We start from the raw sequence: 19152 nt of genomic DNA on the forward strand, positions 1-19152 counted from the left end.
CAGACAATTTACTTTCTGAATTCCTTAAAATAGCAGCAGATAGTATTGCTTACCCTATCTCTATTCTGATCAACCGCTCTGTTTCAAAACACTATATCCCACTCCTATGGAAAATCTTGTATCAGCCCACTGCATAAAGGAGGGACCTCTACTGAGCTCTCTAGCTATAGACCCATAGCAATCTTGTCCCCATTTACCAAAATTCTAGAAAAATGTACGTACACACACACACACACACACACACACACACACACACACACACACACACACACACACACACACACACACACCACTTGCACTATCCCCTAATAACTGATGCACAGCATGGTTTCCTCCCTAACCACAGTACAACTGCCTTTCTACCTTTACAAGTACTATAAACCAGCATAGAAATAATGGCAAAATTGTATTCTCCATTTTCTTAGATCTCTGCAAAGCTTTTGATACTGTACATCGCCAGAAACTCCTCACATAGGTAGCCCCTCTCAAACTTGGCCACTCATCCCCTAGCCTGCTATCATCACTACCTGACCGATCGCCAACAAGCTGTCAAATGGTGGTGTGATTCTCGTATCTCTTATCTGTTTCCATGGGAGTCCCTCGGGGCTCAGTCCTAAGACTCCTTTCTCTTCGTTATTTTTATCGGTAAACTACACACCACTACTTATCCAACATTATGCAGTATGTAGATGGTTCTATGCTCTCTTGTGCTGCCCCAACCCTTCAACATCTCCAAATAAGAACACAAGTCTTCTCAGTAATAGAGAATGCACAGCTATTTATCCAAGTAAAACTAAACGTCCTGCAGTTCCATCCCTGTTAATCCCTCAACCTCCCCTACATCATTTCAAATACACTCGTCAGACAATGCTACCGTATCAACAGTGCCCCACACTAAACTACTAGGTGTAATAATAGATAATAGCAGGAAATTCAACAAACACCTAGCTCAAGCCATCAAAAAGCCACACATAAAACTAGGTTCTCTTTAGAATTAAACCTTTTCTAACTGCTCCTACCAGACAAGAAATAGCTAGAACCCAGCTTCTCTCCACCTTATTATATGCCTTCCCCATATTCGCCAATCTAAACAAAACAGAAGCAACAAAACTTGAGGCCTGTTATAACAAAATTGCTAAGTTTACAACCAATGCCCCTCCTCAAACCCATCACTGCCAGCCAGTACAACAACTAAAACTGGCTAGAACTACCCCATGAGTTAACCTACACCCAACTCACCACCACCCACAAACTCACCAAGGCATACCAACTAGCCCTGCACTAATAATCTCCCCCACTCCTCAAATTTCTTCTATATTTCCAAATCTAATAACAAGGCTGGAGACTTTGTTCCAAATTTTCAAGATGTAATTCAAATAGTTTCCCCTCAATTAGTAACAGAAAACCTATTCCACTTCAGGGTGCCACTTAGACCAACTGATCAAAAACTGGATATGTTCTTGCCACACCCTCGGCTAAACCCTAAACTTCTTGCCATCTTCCACTTTCCTACCTCACTAATGGCGATTACGCTTTTTGGCAAAATCATATCCAACTCCTTGTTCTTAAACTTACACCCCCTCCTCCTTTCCACCCCCCCTACCCTTTTCTCTACATCGGACAATATAACTTGTGAACGACTACTTTCTAAAACTGATATAATTTGACAAGATAACTTGTATGACAGCAGCTGGTATACTAGAAAATGTTATCGATGCAAGTCACCTTATCTTTATACTATTATTTAACTTATCCAGTCTGTATAAAATATTGTTGCTGAATATTATTGCATTTATTACTTGTTTGCATATTAATGTTTGATGTACTGTATCTTTGCCAGCTGTGTGTGTTGTAAAGCGTTACAAAGCTTTTCTCCCTGGGCCCCTGCTGAAAATGGGCTCCGTTCCCAGTCAGACTTCCCCGGTAAACAAATGTAAAATAAATTATGCTAACTTACCTTTAATTTCTTTGTGAAGTGGCTACAGTTTCTCTAAATATTAAATCATTGTCTTCTGTAAGTTGTAACTATTCTTAACCAAGGATGTTAAGTTGTCAAACTCGCCTTCATTCTTGCTGGATGGGTTCGGAGCCGATCCTCGGCTCCGACTCGGCACTTGCTAAGCTCGAGAGCTAATTTTACCAGCTCGAGGCAACCCTATATCCCATGATGCAAGGCGTGACTACCCCAATCTCGTTTGCTGCTTCGCGAAGAGGTCTTCTTTTACCAGCTCAGGTAGTGTTTTTGTGATTTAACTTTTTTCCAGCCTTTTTTTTTTCTCAGTATTAGAGTTAGTCTTTCTATAGCTATCTCCTTAACCCTATACTCCCTCAACCTAATAGGTTTAGTTATTTTCCCCTTCAGGCCTTAAGCCTCCCTTTCCTTAATTCCTGTCAGGGTGTTTGAGTGTTGTACTTAGTCCCCCCCCCCTTCTTCTTAAGGTAACTGTGTGGGTGAACTTTGAGTGTGTGTGTTTGTGCACTGGGCATAATTATGTCCAAAGAATCGAAGGTCTCAGGCTTCAAGAAGTGTGACTTGTGCTGTCAGAATATGTCTCTGACAGACTGTCACACTTCTTGCGTGTACTGCCTGGGACCTCTACACCTGCAGGACTCCTGTGCCATTTGTCATTCTTTTAGCCACAGAGTCCTGCAGGAACGTAGGAATAAATTAATCCTACGAGGCTTATTGAAGCCGGAGAGCTCCCCGACCAAGACCGGGTCGGGGAAGCCCTCTAAGCCACCTAAACCCCAGGCTTTGAGTTCGAAGCCTTCGGCTGTGGCTCCGAATCCTTCGGAGTCTAGGTCGGCTCCGGCCGGAGCCGATCTTTCTCTCTTAGAGGCGGTGGTATCAGTGCCGGCCGGCTCCGATACACCTGCATCGAAGTCGATGTCGGCTCCGGCTGGAGCCGACATTTCCATGTCCCAGACTGGAGCCGATAAGTTATAGTCTCCGACTGAAACCGAGGGGTCTTCGGCTCCGATGGCTCAGACTAGGAAGAGATCTCGGTCTCCTTCCCTGGAGTCGATTCGCTCGGCTCCGGGATCTCTGCATTCGGAGCGGAGCCATCGGAGCCAATCTTCTAGGTCTCCCAGGCACTCTGACCACGACTTGGAGAGAGTGGTAAGCAGATTGCTGAAATCACAGGCACTGGCCCAGATGCTCCATAGCCCGTCTCAGCAGACGACCGCTATCACTCATCCCCCTGAATTTCCTCCTTCGACTCTCCTCCAGAGTTCGGAGCAGGAGCTTCTCGAAACCTTGACTGTTGGTGCGTCGGAGCCGATGCCACCCCTTTCGGCTCCTTCGTCTTCGACTCCGATTTCCTCCATGATACCTTTCATGGAGGGATCCGTTCGTCGTGACTCCCGCGTTGGCTCCGAGGGGGCGAGTGGCATCGGACCCTTGTCCGGCCCTGTTCTCCCTCTTGGAGCTTTGGCGTTGGTGAGTTCGGCACCGACATCGGCCTCGGAGCCTTCTCTTTCGGCGGGGCCGGGAGTTCCTGTTTCTTTGGAGCGGGAGCTCTCTGGCCTCCCTGGAAGGGGAGCCTTTGAGGTGATGAGGAGTGTTCTAGCCCCTCAGCTGAGTCAACAGTCGGTTCCATTAGCTCCCCCCTCCTCGGTGCCTGCTGATATCTCTTCCCACTCTCTTGCTCCCAGACCCAGAGATCCATCGCCCCAGGTTTCCCCACTGGGAAGAACGTCCTCTTCCAAGGTTTCTCCTGATCCTACAGGGGAACCCCCGCATAAGAGGACGTGCAAGAGGAAGCACATAGACTCCCCTGAGTCTACAGCATCTGATACTGACTTAGATGAGTTGGAGGGATCCCCAAGGTCCCCCTCTGAGGATGTCTCCTTTTCAGACATCTTGGAACTCCTTAAACAGAGGGGGAACTGGCCTTCCATTAACCCCTCCGAGGATGAGTCAGTATACCTGGAGGCTTTTGGATCTCGACCTTCCACCTCCTGGGTGTCTCCGCCTTTCGACCCTCTCATGGAAGTGGTGGCTCGAAAGGCGTGGGTGGCCCCGGATTCTGTGGAACCAGTCCCTAGGAGGCCATCTAAATTTATCACGGCCCCGGTAGACAAGCAGTTTCTCACCAAGGGTGTTCTGTTGATGCCATGGTGGTGGCAGCTGCCACCAAGAAGGAACTTGCCGATCCTTCTGTACCTGTCCATCCTCCTAACAAGGAGTCTAGGACCATGGATAGGTACGGTAAGTGGATTTTTTCCTCAGCGACCTTCACTATGCGCTCCCTGAATTATCTCTGTCACTTTACCCGTCTTCAGAGAGATATTCTCAAGGAACTAGGTGAGGTAGTACAGTATCTGTCAGCTGCCGGGGCTCAAGAAAAAATTACCTCGCAGCTGGGAATCCTAAATTCCTTAAACTCCTCCATGCAGCTCATTTCTTATGCGGCCAGTGGAGCGAGTAGAGCCGCAGGCACAGGAGTGGCCCTTAGGCGTCAGTCCTGGATGCGGCTTTGCAACTTCGCAGATCCCTTTAAGGCGTCCTTCACAAATGCTCCCTTCGACGGTTCGGCTTTGTTTGGACCTCAGGTGAAGGAAACATTGACCAGATGCGAGCAGGACGGCAAGACTCTTTCTGCCGTAGGTGTCCGTTTCTCCACCCCTTCAAGACCTTATCCTAAAGGTCAGAAGGGAGGGAAGATGTGGTTCCGTAAATCTCAGGGAGTCACGCAGGACGCACGTGGTCAGTTTACCCCCAGATGCAGAGGGGGTAATAACAATAGATGCCGCCCTAGGGGCAGAGGGGGTCCGCAGAATCAGGGTAGCAGAGAGCCTCTCCCTGACAAACCCTTCCAGCATCCCTGAGGTGTTGCCCGACTGTCCACCCTTGGAGGCAGTCGGGGGACGATTGTCGCTGTACCCAACAGCCTGGCTTTCCCTTTCTCAAGACAATTGGGTACAGTCGATCATATCCGAGGGTTACAAGATTCCCTTCGAAAACTATCCTGTTCCTCAGAAGGTATCCCTCCCAGATGTTGCACCCGGTCTAAGGGAGTTCTCAAAGCTGGAGGTATCAAAACTTCTAGCAAAAAGAGCCATCCAGCCAGTTCCAGCAGACCAAATAGGATCCGGGATCTACTCAAGATTCTTTTTGGTCCCCAAAAAAACGGGAGATTGGAGACCAATTCCAGACCTCAGCAGACTAAACAAGTTTGTCAAGAAGGCAAGATTCCGGATGGTCATGCTTCAGTCCATTTTACCCTTTTTGGGCAAGGACAACTGGATGTGCTTGGTAGACCTTCAGGATGCGTACTATCACATAAAAATTCACAGGCGCTCCAGAAGGTTTCTCCGCTTTCGGCTGGGGACCAGTCATTTTCAATTCAGAGCCCTGCCCTTTGGTCTCACTACAGCCCCCAGAGTGTTCACCAAATGCATGGCAGCGGTCACGACTCACCTGAGACGTCAAGTATTCCAGGTGTTTCCGTATCTAGACGACTGGCTCATCACGGCCACCACCAGGCATCAACTTCTCCAGGCCAGGGACTACACTCTTCATATGTGCAGCCAGTTAGGAATTTCCATAAACTTCGAAAAGTCCTCCTTGTTACCTTGCTAGTCTATTACCTTTATAGGCGCAGAACTAGACACTGTTAGGATGTCAGCAAGACTCACAGATCAAAGACTTCTGGACATCCAAAAATATGTTCAGATCATCCTACTCAGCAAAAAGATCAAGGCCAGGTTTGCCCTGAAGGTGCTAGGACTTATGGCGGCTGCCATCGTACTTCTTCCTTTGGCTCGCTTCCATATGCGGCTACTGCAATGGATGTTATTCACCCAGTGGTCCTTCCAGCAGCTTCCCATGCGCCACGAGATCATCATGACACAATCTTGCAAGAGTCACCTGACCTGATGGATTTCTTCCCCTCAAGTCCTCCAGGGCAGACCGTTTGTTCCCCCGGCCCCGGTTGCCACAGTCACATCGGATGCCTCCCTGATCGGGTTGGGGGGGGGGCATTATCAGGGCAGGATGGTCCATGGCACTTGGCAACCCTTCGAATACCATCTGCACATAAATGTCCTAGAGATGAGAGCAGTGCTTTTAACGTTGCAAGCCCTCAACGACTTTCTTCCTTTAGGAACTATTGCAGTTCAGATGGACAACATGTCCGTAGTATGGTACATCAACAAACAAGGCGGGACCAAGTCCTATCCACTGTGTCGAGAAGCTCTCGGACTTTGGCAGTGGGCAATCTCCTCTCATCGGTTTCTGATAGCAACGCACATCCCCGGGAAATCCAACTTCATTGCGGACAGATTGAGCAGAGCTATTCTCATGCCTCACGAATGGTCCATCAAACAATCAGTAGTGGAGGAGATTTTTCAGAAGTGGGGCTTCCCTTGCTGCGACCTTTTTGCTACACCCCAAAACAGCAAATGCCCAGACGTCTTCTCCCTCTTTCCACTCCCAGGCCAACCCCCCAGAGACGCTCTAACCCAGGTTTGGCCCCGGGGACTTCTTTATGCTTTTCCTCCATTCCCCTTGATACCTCAAGTCATTCAGAAAGCTACCGTTTTGAGAGCCAAGTTGATTCTCATTGCCCCTTACTGGCCTTGACAAATTTGGTTCCCGTTCCTTCATCGCCATCTATTGGTACAGCCTTGGCGTCTGGACCCAGTTCCAGATCTTTTGACCCACCAGTCGGGTCATCTGCACCAGGCCATTCGCTCTCTCAACCTCACCGCTTGGTTGCTCCACTTCCTTCATTAGCCAGGCTTCCTATGATTTCTAATCCTGTACGGGATATCATAGTAGCTTCTCTAAAGTCCTCTACCAGAATGATTTATGCTAGTAAGTGGCAGCGTTTTTCCTTCTGGGCAAAGTCCAGGGACATAGACCCCTTTACTGCCCCTGTTCAGTCAGTTTTGGATTTCTTAGCTGAGATTTTTCAGTCTGGTTCTTCTTCTTCGGCAAAGTCCAGCTGGCAGCAATCTCAAATTTTCATGTTGGCTTAGCGGACCAGAACATAATGTCTCACAAGCTTTGTAAAGCCTTTCTCAGGGGTATCTTTCTACTAAAGCCCCCAATTAAAGATCCTCCTCCGCAATGGGACCTGAATTTAGTGCTGACATCCCTAATTCTTCCCCCCTTCGAACCGGCTGCTGCATGCTCTTTAAAATTTCTCTCTTGGAAGACAATTTTTCTGGTGGCTATTACTTCAGCTAGGAGAGTGTCTGAACTTCATGCTCTCTGTGTTCGACCTCCCTACTTGGTTTTCCACAAGGATAGAGTATCTCTAAGAACAAATCCATCCTTTTTGCCCAAGGTGTCCTCCCAGACGAATCTTAACCAGTCTATTGATCTTCCAGTATTTTTCCCGAATTATTCAGACAGAGCGGAACAGAAACTGCATTATTTGGATGTTCATCGCCAGCTCAGATACTACTTGGATAGAACTAAACAATTCAGAAAATCTGATCAGCTTTTTCTTTCTTGTGCAGAAAACAGAAAAGGTCTCCAAGGTGACCTTATCGAAATGGCTCTCTTCCACTATTTCTCATGTTTATCTCCTTAGGGGCAAAGAATTGCCCTCTAAACCTAAGGCACGTTCTACTAGAGGCCTAGCCACATCTACAGCCTTTCAGGCTAGGCTACCTATTGACATCATTTGTGCAGCAGCCACTTGGGCCACGCCTCATACCTTTGTCTCACATTACAAATTGGACTTGGCCTCCAGAGACAGAGCTAGGTTTGGTTCCACAGTTCTCAAGAGTCTGTTCCATTGAGCCACCCAGGATAGAGGTGCTAGGGACGCGGTCCCATCCAGCAAGAATGAAGGCGAGTTTGACAACTTAACATTAAGAAGTTATGTACCTACCATAACGTTCCATGTTAGTTGTCTTCTCTCGCCTTCTTTCTTGCGTCCCTCCCTCCTTTCCCCCTAGCCTGGACAGACCTTGAAGTTGTACTCTTCTCTGGGGACGAGTTTATTCTTCCTATGGACTCCAGTTGTGAGTGGTCACTAGTTTTACTAGTTCCCTGTGTTGTGTTTACACATTTGGTTACTTTCTTCTCCTTCTGTTGGAAGAAGATAATGGGCATATTTCTATAGCTACCAAACGAGATCTGGGTAGTCACGCCTTGCATCATGGGATATAGGGTTGCCTCGAGCTGGTAAAATTGGCTCTCAAGCTTAACAAGTGCCGAGTCGGAGCTGAGGATCGGCTCCGAACCCATCCAGCAAGAAAGAAGGCGAGAGAAGACAACTAACATGGAACGTTATGGTAGGTACATAACTTCTTATTTTCACAGCATGTCTAATTTGGTATGATTAAATTGTAGATATTTTTGTATTTCTGAATATTGTACAATTATTGTTCTTGGTGTTTGTAATACTTTGGAGCTTTTCCCCAAGGCTTGTGCTTAAAAGGGGCTGCTACCCAGTCAAACTTTCCTGATAATCAAACTTCAATAAATAAATGAATGAATGTGATATACATGACATATGTTTTTAGTCTTTGATCGAGGCATTATAATGTGAGCAACCAGGTTGTCATGCATTATTTTTATGATCCTACAGAGGTAGGTACGTGTAGCTATGTTTTTTCATATGTTTAAAATTTTCTAGTCCATGTTTTTTGTACCTAGGATGGATTACAAATGTATTTCTCTCTAAGAGGTTTAGGTTGTAGTTAATTAGATAATTAATGTATGTATATTAGGATCTGCTGGGTGACAGTAACTTTTTTACTTGGAGACAAAAGTGCTTAATAAAGCATTTGGAGTGGATTACTGGCTTGGCTTCTTCGTTCTGTTTTACCTAGTTTGTGTGGGAGTTGTGTTTTAACAGCTGTCTGGAGATATGTTTCTAGAAACTACCTCTCTTGCAGCCTAGCTTAGCAGATGTTTGCTGATACCACATGAGTGGTCAGTAATTGGCTTATGCCATATTTTGCTGCTGATGGAAGCCCTACTGCAACATTTTTGCTACATTAACTCCAAATGCAGCTGCTTTGCTCCCTAATCCCTCCTCACGGACAAACTTCTTGGGGCACTATAGTTCGCTAGCGGCTGATAAGTCTCCCTTGTGCTTTTTCACACAAGTTTTGAATAAGGCAGAAATGACCAAGGCAACAGATGTCCTCGCACTTCCATTCTGGTCCTGACATGTTTTATTGTTTTTTTGTGGCTTCATCTAGTGTAGAAGTGAGTCTGTACCAGTGATGTAAAGGGATAGAGCCCTGACCGTGGCATAAGTGACCAAGGTTCAATTAGGGACTCTGGTGGGGGAAGTGCACAGGCAGGGGAGGATGAGTGTATGGGGGGGGGGGTGCATGTACCCAGAGGCATTGGCTGAATTTCCATCATATGGATTGTGTATTAAGTGCTTTTGTGCTCTGGATTTGGGAAATTGCTGTGTGACAACACAGCAGTGACATACAGCTCACAAAGACCTATTATGCTTGATTTGTGTAGGTACATGTGGTCTGCTGTCATGACTGGAAATGACTTGTACAAAAGTTTCACTCCCTAGTCATGCTTGTGGAGTGAACATTGTTACGGTGCAATTCAAGTTGCCATTGGCAGGAAGTCACTGGCTTCACTGTGTGTATGGGGACAGGGCACATTAGGTTGGAGTAGTGGGTTTCCTTACACCAGTAGGAGCTCAGTTGCTAATGAGGATATTCCTACCGTGCCATTCTGAGCAACATATTAACAGAGGAGTGGGTTTGCAGAGGTGTCTGCCACAACACCATCAGATTTTATACGGTTGGATTCCCATGGGTGGTTACCCTGTTAGACCAGACAGTACTCCGAAACATTTTCTTTTATAAATGGTGCACATTTGTTGGGGGCAGGGTGATTTGTGTACATACTTCATGCATGGAATAGAATGTTGCATAATAGGGTAAAGCTACCCATTGTGTGCCTGCTTTCATGAATCACAACAGGCTTTGATGTGCCAGTCTATAGTGCAAATGTGCTCCTCAAGCACCTGGCATCTCCTACCAGCATTAGTTTGGATTTGCTCATTTATTACATGTTCTTAGCAAATATGGCAACTTTGTTTAAATCTTTTGCCCTTTTTTGTTTTCAGAACAGTACTATGGACATTTGGACCTGGAGAAAATAGAAAAAGATACTGTTTTAAATATCAGGGAAAACTTTGCTACAGTCTAGTGATGTGCTACGATGTTCATTTTCATTATTCATGTCTTGGAAAACTGATCGCTGATGCTTCGTTGTATGAAACTGATCGCTGATGCTTCGTTGTATGAAACTGATCGCTGATGCTTCGTTGTATGAAACTGATCGCTGATGCTTCGTTGTATGAAACTGATCGCTGATGCTTGTATGAAACTGATCGCTGATGCTTGTATGAAACTGATCGCTGATGCTTCGTTGTATGAAACTGATCGCTGATGCTTCGTTGTATGAAACTGATCGCTGATGCTTTGTTGTATGACACTGATCGCTGATGCTTTGTTGTATGACACTGATCGCTGATGCTTTGTTGTATGACACTGATCGCTGATGCTTTGTTGTATGACACTGATCGCTGATGCTTTGTTGTATGACACTGATCGCTGATGCTTTGTTGTATGACACTGATCGCTGATGCTTTGTTGTATGACACTGATCGCTGATGCTTTGTTGTATGACACTGATCGCTGATGCTTCGTTGTATGACACTGATCGCTGATGCTTCGTTGTATGACATAAGAGCTGTTTTCATATATAAAGTCTGATGATAATGAAGTCCTTTTTTCCAAGTATTGTATCTTTTGTGTTGACATCTGCTGAGAAAAGTATACAAAACCACAATGAATAATTAGCCATAATTTTTACCTTGCAAAGATTCCATAAATATTTGCATGGATTCAGCCAGGGGTACTAAGCTTGGTCAGTGTTGGAGAGCATGCAAGTTTAACAGACCAGTGGAGTACCATGCTAGTATTTGCTACACTGCGTAGGTTACCACTCCAAGAAGGCTTTTAGAACAGGACACCACTGAGGTAACCATTTGAAATGTTGGGACCCACTAGAGCCAATGTTGGGACCCACTAGAGCCAGTACCGAAATGCAGAGAGTGGCCAAAAGAATTGGCTTGCATATACCAACTCTTAGATGCCATTTCTCAGAATATTCCCTTTTCTCAAAAGTGTGCCAATCTCTGAATTGGTATGTATAAGTTTGAAGGGTGTGGGGGCTTGCCCCTGACATGGGGGGGGGGGTTGAAAGGGGGCTTGCCCTCAAAGTTTAAGGAGAAGAGTGACTGTCAAGATTCACTCTCTTGTATTTTTTCTCTTTTTCTCAGTTTGTCAGCACTCTGCGTTTTGAATGCCAACACTTCAGCAGGGAGTTCACCACTGGTGCTGGGTACTGGTTCATAAGTATTTACCAGGCAACGACCACAAGGGCCTTTTTAAGCCTAGCCATGCATCCCAAATCTCTGACCAGTTCTGATTACCCTTCATAAGTGTAAGCAGGGGCTGGGAGATGAACCACTTACAGGTTGCCCGTGTCCATTAGAGAAAGGTGCCAAACCAGGGATGAATTTCCGGTTCCTCATCCGAATATCCAAGTTGCACTTAGTCACTCTCCTACTTTGGACACAATAGAAGAATCTTTGTGGGTTCTGTTTAGGCAGCTTTATTGTATACAAACATATCACGATAGAAGTTTACTGACTTTAACTTAAGTAACTTGCATAAAAATTAACTATTGCAATCATACATGCTCACTCTCTGGCTGTTCTCTCAAAATGACACTGGGAAGAACACATGCCTGGTATTTGTATGTCCACACTCAGTCCTTGATATGCTTCTTAAAGACACAGCACATACACTATGATCTACATACACCCTCTTTGCGAAATAGATTATGCAACACTATGAATGTATTTGGCATGCAGATATCACAAGTAGGTCGTCATGCATTTATACAAGACTAGGTACATATATACAGTTAAGTCCATATTGCTGCTTATTTCACACTGGGTCTGGGTATTCAACCATATTGTGTGACAAGAAACTGGAAATTGGGTTTAGCAACTGGAGCTGTCTCTACAAAATGTTCAAAGTATTTGGAACATCTTCAGGAATTGAAGCAGATGTTGAAACACACTCTGGGATGGGAATAAAGTTTGGTTTGCACTGAGATCTATAGTCTATCACAGGAACAATGCTGTAATGCTGATTCCGGTACAGGAAGAAGATGTCTGTGATTTCTCCTGTACTCCACACCCCCAGATCCTTAAAGGTAGGATCTCGGCTTAGCGCATATCTGTAACTTGACCAATCCGGTCGAAACGTTTTGCTGTTTGTATTCTCACCGTCTCTCTCTCTCTCAACAGATGAAGAAATCTGCTTGATTTATCATAACTGGACTTCTGGATAGAACGCTTCTTGAATAATTGAGCCTTGAAAGTTTTTTTGTTTTTAGCTTTAGGCTTCAATAAGCTAGAACTAATAGGTAGCATAGTTATGGTTTCCCTGGATAGAAGTCTTTGAGCAGGTGAACTAAGAATATCATCACGGCGTACATTTCTGAGATTAAGCCATTTCAAAAAGACATTGGTATGGTCACTCTTTGACCTGTCAAGTAATTGCTTTGCACTCTGCACTTCTCGTTCAGCTAGCCCATTTGACTGTGGGTATTCAGGGCTGTTAGTAACATGTACTAAGTCCCATTCTCTTGCAAATTTCTGAAACAACTGACTGGTAAATTGAGTACTATTGTCAGAAATAACTTTGTGTGGACTACCATGGACTGAAAAATAATGTTTCAACTTAGTAATAACAAAGGTGAATGTTAGGTTAGTTAGTAGATCACTCTCAAACCAATTCGAATAAGAGTCTACCAACACTAAGTAGTGTTGATTGTTCCACTCGAAGATGTCAGTGGCTACTGTTGACCAAGGTAGTTAAGGAACTGGACTTAGCTGATGTGGTTCTCTTTGCAAATGTGGCCTAGTACTATTGCATACTGAACAAGAAGAAAGTACTTTTATCAATGTCTTTCAGTAATGAAGGCCAAAATACTAATTCTCTTGCTCTTCTCTTAGTGGATGCGGAACCTGGGTGACCACGATGCAAAATCTGTATATGTTCTTTTAAGGAATCAGGAACAACAATTTTAGGACCTTTGAAAATAATGCTGTCTTCCATCAATATTTCATCTCTGTAAGGAAAAAAGGTTTGCACTTCAGGTGGTACACTAAATTGCTTTGACAGCCATCCAACATTAATGTAGTGATCGATCCAGTTTTGCAAAAGCTCAGTCTTTGTGTAATGTTTTAACTCATCGAGCCTACTGGTAGAAATATTATGCACTGTCATCATGTCAGTCAAAATTTTCTGCGTCAAGCTGTTCCATTGTATTTCTGGGTGATCTAGACAAGGTATCAGCCAGCTATAGCAGTTTGCCTTTCGTATAGACCATTTTCAAGTTGTACTTTTGCAATTTGAGCATCATTCTTTGTAATCTTGCCTGGAGCTGAATGCATAGGCTTCTTTAGAATAGTAACTAGAGGTTGGTGGTCAGTTTCAGTCTGAATAGCTGGACCATAAATATAGTCATGAAACCTGGAACATGCCAATACTATTGCCAAAAGTTTTTACAATTTGAGCATACTGGATCTCAATCTCGATAAGTGTTCTAGATGCATAGGCTACTGTTCTGCCTTATTGCAGTATAACTGCACCAACACCAAATTTAGAAGCATCACAAGAAAGAGTGACTGGTATATTCACATCATAGTATCACATTGTAGTTGGGGTGACAGTTTTCTGCTTAAGGTCTTCAAATGCCTTCTGGTGCTGTTCCAACCATGGCCATGCAACATTTTTGCGCATCAGCTGTCAGTTCACTGAAGTCTGGTATAAACTTGTCTAAGTAGTTGACCATGCCTAGGAAACGTTGTAGAGCTTGAATGTTATCTGGTACTGGCATCTCAAGAAAAGCTGCTTGCTTGGTAGGGTCTGGTCTCAAGCCAGTACTGGTAAATAAATGACCTACATATGTAACTTCTGGAAGTCAGAATTTGCACTTCAGAGGCTTGAGCGTTAAGTTCACTTCACGTGCTCTGTCTAGAACCGTCTTTAGGCTTCTGTTATGCTCCGCTTCACCATTGTGTCCAACCAATAAATCATCTACTGTTATGGCACAAGGATAACCCGCAAAAAATTGCTCCATTGTACCCTGGGAAGGCTTCACTTGCAGAATTTACTCCAAATGGCATCCTTGGGAATCTGCATCTGCCGAATGGAGCACCAAAAGTGGTTGGTAATGAGGATTTGCGATCAAGCGTCACTTGCCAAAATGAACTTTTTGCATCCAAGACAGAAAAAGCAATGGCATTTGGTATTAGTGCTGCGACCTCTTGGACTGTGCGCACTGGATGATATGGTCTCTTCAATGCTTTGTTCAAATCTCTTGGGTCAGTACATATTCTGATCTGATCTGAGCTTTTTTTGTGAGCTGCTGCCATAGACTGCACCCATTCAGTTGGTTCTGTAACTGGACAAATTGCACCTTGCTGACCCATTTTATCCAACTGAGCCTTGACTTTATCCTGCACAGCTATCATTACTCTTCTTGCTAGTCTGACCACTGGAGTGACCTCTGGGTCTAACTTCATGTAATACACAACTGGAAGTTTGTCCAACTTGTCATTGAAAACATCAGTGTACTCTGAGAAAATGGCTTCAGAAAAATTGGAACAAGTTGTAGCAGTTCTTTGCAAAATAACATGAAAGCATCATTGAGCCCTCGGTTTGGATTTCTTCACTTCTGTAAGCAACAAATTTCGCACTACTGGCTACATTGAGTTGCTCATTAGTTCTCACTTTAGCAAATGCGTCTACTGATATAACATTACCCTTTGAACCAGTGTCTACTTTCAGCTCTGTGGATTTACCATTGATCCGGACAGTACAAAACACTTTGCTCTTGCAAATAAATTTGCTGCATCAACTCTTTCACCAATAACTGACATACCATCTACATAGAAAGCTGGCTGCTGCAGCTCAACTTATCAACTTACTTTTTTTGTGTGACTTTTACAACTGTGCGAGGCTTACTTGAGTTACAAAAATTTTGGAAATGGTTCCATTTTTTTTTTACACTTGTGACATTGCTGACCAAATGATAAGCATTTCTCCCTTTAACTTGTGATTTGCACCACAATTACCACAGTTAACAGTAAAGCTAGACTTGGGTTTTGATGATTCATGCTTGTACTGCACTGAACATGCTCCTTTAACTGAACTAGTCTTACAAATTGCTGGAAAGCTGCATGGTTTCCCTGGTGAGCCAGCAGAGGCTGTGTGGGTGCCATGTGCTTAGGCCTGCTTTTGTTTGCCATGTGTTGCATGCTATCTACAATTGCTCTGGAGCCTGCTGCAACCATGCTGTTGTCACTTGCAAGCATACTTGTGTTTTTCTGTCGCTTCATGGATTTGACAAATCTGTATGGCTTTACTCCACTTTGTCATTGTCATGAAGCAAGATCTTACAGCAGCATTATTACCACACACGAGCCTGTTCTTTATTAGCTCATCTTTTAGGTCACCAAACTGACAAGTTTTAGCTTTGTTTCTCAGGTTAGATGTTCTTCGTGTTTCACTGTTGCAGTCATTACATTTGGGTAATCTGCTGGCAGGTTGCTCTGTCTCCTCTTCCATGACGTCAGGTCGTCAGGGGTATAAAACATGCAACCGACACCATTTTATTCAGTCTTTCTTGCGGTGCGGTGCCCGAAGCAGAAGCAGTTCGCAAGTGCCGGTCGGCCGACTCCTGAAATTTTCGCATTCAAGTTTCAGATCCAAAGTCTTCAGCTAAAGCTAAGTACCCCATTGGGGAAACTCTTTCTTGCTCCTTACCGATGTCCGTAAAAGTTAATAATTGCATTACTTGTAGGAAGCAAATACCTCCTCATAAGGATTTTCATTTGTACTGTATTCCTTGCTTAGGCCCAGATCATAACGTGCCTTGCTGTTGGTTTTGTGCTAGATTTAACCAACGCACTATTAAACGTCTGTATGTTTTTGCTTCAAAATATTTTGGATCCAGATTTAATTACCCTGAAATGTCATTAGTTAGCAATCCGACTACTGGAGTTCACAAAAAACACAAAGAAAAAGACAGAGACAGACCAAGGTCCAAAACCGACAACTAAGCTTCTCCTAAGCCAGTCGCCGGTACTCTGTGAGGTGCTTTCGCAGCCCCTGATACCTGCTACTTTTGAGTCGCAGGCCTCTACCGAGACCCATGTGGAGTCCGGTATGCCGCAAGATTCTCAAGAGTATTGAACCCGCGGATGTCTCTCCCTTAGATGGGTCCAGATCTGCTGAGCAGGCACCGGCTTCTGAGGGTGTTTTCAGGCCTCAACATTTTTATATAAAACAGACGCCAGCTTCAAAAACGAGATCAAAAACATCCAAGTCTAAAAAACTGATGCATGAGCCACGTGCTCAGGCCCCTATGCCTAAAAAGCAGATGATCAAAGTGGCTGAGGACTTAATTACCTTGATCAGGGGTTCCCAACTCCTCCCTGCTAAGAGGCCTAGGTAAGGCACTGATTATGAATCTTCAGATCATGTTTCTATTTCTTCTGATTCCTCTTCTGATCAGTAATTATCTATACCACCCTATGAGGATGCAGAGGAATCCATCCCATCTGCATCTCCTCCTTAGGATTATTCTTTTGGAGAAACCTTGCATACTTTAAGGGAACATTTTCATTGGGAGAGTTAAGATTTCTCTGAATCAAAAAAGAGGCTTAGGGTTTTCCGTCTTCCTCAGCATAGGCCTTTGGCTATACCTCCTGTATTAGACATTGTTGATGTGTTTTCGGAATCAAGCATGGCTCCTGATTCCCTACCTCCGGCTCATAGTAAACCAGACGGATATTACAGGGTTCTTGACTCCCAGAGATTTCTATTCAAAAATCCTGCTGCTGATCCTGAGACTGTTTCACAGGGTCCCAAAGGTGTAAAGGCCTCTAAAGCCAAAAATCCTACTCCCTCTGATAGAGATTCCAGGGCACTGGATAGATGGGGAAAGAAGGTTTATATATCTGCAACCTTGGCAATTTGAGCCTTAAACTGCCAGTTTCATATACTTAAATATCAACAGCATGTTATGGGCTTATTGAAACAGAATGATGTTGATTTCTGATTGTGTGGAAAATAAAGAATTACAGGAATTATTGCATGCAGCAGAACAGGTTGGAAAGCATACTTTGCAATGTGGTTTTGATTCCTTGGAGGCTTTTTGCAGGGCCGCAGTTACTGGATCTCTGATTAGAAGGCATGCCTGGCTCAAGGAGCAAAATCTGCCTGATTATGTTAAAGCTAAATTGTTGAATGCCCCTTTACAGCATGATACTCTGGTAATAAGGCAGAAGAGGTTTTAAAGAAAATGGAAGATAAAGCTAAATCTATGCAAACTGTAAAATATTTCTTATGGGTGCAGCCACCCAGGTTCAGTAGGCACTGGCCTACTAAAAATTTATTCTTTCCTGTGTCCAACAGAGCCTCTCAAGGCAAATCCAGGCGCTCAAAAGGCTCTAGATACCAATCACAGGGTTCTTACAGGTCAAAGCAATGGGGTGCCTCCACCTCCAAATCTGGAGGAAACAAAGCACTACCCTACAGTAAGCAGTCTCAGTGACTTCCCTCTACCTTCACCAAGCACTTATCTTTTGGCAGTCCCTTGGTGGGAAAATTAGCACTTCATGCTCAAAATTGGCAGTTAATTACCCAGGACAAGTGGGTATTAAACATAGTATCCCAGGGGTACAGATTTCATTTCCATACTTTGCCAATTCCAAACGGTTGGCCAGATCTGCCACAAAATCAATGGGCAGAGGCCCAGAAACAAGTCATGTCCCTCATGGATATGGGGGCTATTCAACTATTACCAGAACAGGAAAAAGGACAAGGTTTTTATTCATGACTGTTCCTGGTACCCAGAAAAGTCTATGCCTGGCGTCCAATACTGGACTTATCTATTTTGTACACATTCCTGGACATTCCAAAATTCAGAATGTTGACTTTACAACAGCTACTGCCTATGCTGGGCAGGAATGCTTGGGTAGTGACTCTAGACTTAAGAGGCATACCTGCATATCCCAATAAGGGAATCATGCAGAAGATACCTCCGCTTCAAGGCAGGTTTTTTGCATTACCAATTCTCTGCACTGCCCTTTGGCTTATCTACTACGCCCAGGGTCTTTACAAAGTGCCTGGCACCAGTAATTGCATTTTGCAGACAAAGCAGCATACAAATGTATCCTTATCTGGACGACTGTCTCATTCAAGCAGAGGACAAGGACACACTCATCTTCAACATCTGGCGTTTGTAAAAATGTTTCTTACATGCCTAGGGTACACAGTAAATGAAAATAAATCACAACTGGTACCCTCTCAAATAATTACATTCCTCGGTGCAACCTTGAATACAACTGCCCAGGTGGCTTACCTTACGCCAGACAAACAAAGGCAACTGACAACATACTTCAAACAGATGGCAACCAAAACCCAGTTTATCTGCAAGACAAATTCTGCAGGCTTTGGGGTTCATGGCATCCTGCATTCTGCTAATTCCATATGCAAGACTGCATATGAGGAAACTTCAGTGGTACCTAAAAAGTTTATGGAGTCAACATTGTCACAGTCTGGAAACAATGATTCCGCTCATTCCCTGCCAACAACAGGAGTTTCTTTGGTGGGCAGAGACATGTCACCAAAACAAGGGACTGTCATTCACTCTACCCCTTGCCACCCAAACCCTAACGACAGACGCATCAGACTATGCTTGGAGGGCCCACCTGGTGGGGAGATGCATTCAGGGCATATGGAGCCCAAAACAAATGCATCTGCATAGCCACCAGAAAGAGATGCTGGCCGTTCAGAATGCTCGGACAGCCTTCAAGGACTTACTTCATCCAGGACAACTACTGGTAAAGACGGACAACACCACAGTTATGTGGTACATAAACAAGCAGGGGAGTACACATTCCTACCCCCTTTGCAGACTAGCCATGGCATTTTGGAACACAGCCTTGACTTACCAAGTACATCTTCAAGCTCAATTCCTGCCAGGAAAACAAAATACTCTGGCAGACGACCTAAGCAGAAATCTTATGGACCTGCACAAGTGGAAACTGGATC

At 44.5% G+C, this 19152-nt stretch overlaps 1 protein-coding gene across 1 annotated transcript in view; it reads left to right on the forward strand.

Moving 5' to 3' along the window:
• CAPN5 (calpain 5) overlaps positions 1–19152 on the forward strand; it is an 808497-nt gene that overhangs the window by 261761 nt on the left and 527584 nt on the right. The gene's annotated exons all lie outside the window — the stretch shown is intronic.

Source organism: Protopterus annectens, chromosome 5.part1 (assembly GCF_019279795.1).
Source record: "Protopterus annectens isolate FY-2018-M chromosome 5.part1, PAN1.0, whole genome shotgun sequence".
NCBI classification, from domain to species: domain Eukaryota; kingdom Metazoa; phylum Chordata; order Ceratodontiformes; family Protopteridae; genus Protopterus; species Protopterus annectens.